Genomic DNA, 1,778 nt, shown 5'->3' on the forward strand with positions numbered 1-1,778 from the left:
TGCAATCCAGATGCCTCAAGTTCTGAGTTATTCTTTTCCTCTTTTCTTCATTAGCACCTCAACATGCAGCAAAAAGATGCCTCCCTTCATGGTTTCCTGCCTAACTTCCAACATTTCTCCACGCAAGCCATCCATGTGGGCCAGGAACTGGAGCAATGGAACTCTCAGGCTGTGGTTCTCCCATCTCACTGCCCAACATGTTCAAGCAGGGAGCGCCTGGCCAGCACTCGAGTTTTTAATATAAGCGTTCTGGAAATCCCACCAGGAATTGCTTGGAAAAAGGAGTGGCAACAGAGGATGGGGCTAAGTACTGTTTGGCCTTTGTTTCAGGTTTAGCAGCCACTATGACAATCACTCATCTTTTAAAAGCAGGAGACCAAATTATTTGTGTGGATGATGTGTATGTATGGAGGTACCAGCAGATACTTCAGGAAGGTGGCAAATGAATTTGGATTGAAGATTTCTTTTGTTGATTGTTCCAAAACCAAATTTCTAGAGGCAGTAATCACACCAGAAACCAAGCTTGTTTGGATTGAAACCCCCACAAAACCAACCTTGAAGATGATTGAATTAAAGCCTGTGCATACACCGTCCGTAAACATGGAGACAATTATTATGGTCATGGTTAACACTTTTATGTCAGCATTCCAACAGCCTTTGTCTTTGGGAGCTGATATTTGCAAGTATTCAGCAACAAAATATATGAATGGCCACAGTGATGTCGTAATGGGCTTACTGTCCGTAAATTCTGAGAATCTTCATAACAGGTGACATTTCTTGCAAAATTCTATTGGACCAGTTCCAACTCCTCTTGACTGTTACCTCTGCAATCTAGAGGTCTAAAGAGTCTACAAGTTCTAATGGAAAAGCATTTTGAAAATGGAATAGCAGTTGCTCAGTTTTTGGAATCTAATCCTCTGGTAGAAAAGTTTATTTATCCTGGACTAGTCCTGGGGTGGCGCTGTGGGTTAATGCACCATACTGCAAAGCCATTTGAACTGCAAGGTTGGCGGTTCAAGCTCAGCAGCTGCTCCTCAGAAACCTATACAGGGTCGCTATCGGTCTGAACCGACTCAACAGCACTTAACAACAACAACAACAACCATCTCATCCATAGCATGAGTTGGCAAAATGTCAGTGCACAGGTTGTTCGGCGATGATCACCTTCTGTATTAAGGATACTCTTCAGCATACTAAAACTTTACTCAAGAACTTAAAGATTTTTACTCTGGCTGAGAGCTTGTGGGGATATGAAAGTCTTGCTGCACTTCGACAATCATGAGCCGTGCATCTGTGCTGAAGAGTGACAGAGGTGTCCTTGGAATTAGTGGCACATTGATTCAGCTCTCTGTGGGCCTAGAGGGCAAAAAACACTTACTGGAGGCTCTAGATCAAGCTTTGAAGATGGCACACGCAAGTCGCAACGAACATTCCAGAACTACTGTTTGAAGCTGCTTCTTGAGAAGAGCACATCTTCTGAAAAATCAGATGGGACATTAATGAGGTTTTACAGAATTTTCAAGTGAAAATTTTAAAGCACCTCATTACCTCTCAAAACTGTACTTTCCCGGGGATCACTTCTGTTAAAAACAGTTTCTTGTTTCTCTGATCATAATTGACAAGTGAGTTCTGTTAAGACCTTTTTCATGATTTCGCTGTACATTTACCTTTGAAGGATTTGTACTGTTTTAGGGGATCAGTTTCTCTTTTCCATAGCTTAAGATATAGTTTGATCATGTTTACAGTACAATGGTAATTAATTTTTTATGTTTTCTAAA

At 41.4% G+C, this 1,778-nt stretch overlaps 1 pseudogene; it reads left to right on the plus strand.

The window, feature by feature from the left end:
- The first annotated feature begins 63 nt into the window (after positions 1-63).
- LOC102832676 lies at positions 64-1,449 on the plus strand (annotated as a pseudogene).
- The last annotated feature ends 329 nt before the right edge of the window (positions 1,450-1,778 follow it).

Source organism: Chrysochloris asiatica, unplaced genomic scaffold (genome assembly GCF_000296735.1).
Source record: "Chrysochloris asiatica unplaced genomic scaffold, ChrAsi1.0 scaffold00007, whole genome shotgun sequence".
Taxonomy (NCBI): Eukaryota; Metazoa; Chordata; class Mammalia; order Afrosoricida; family Chrysochloridae; genus Chrysochloris; species Chrysochloris asiatica.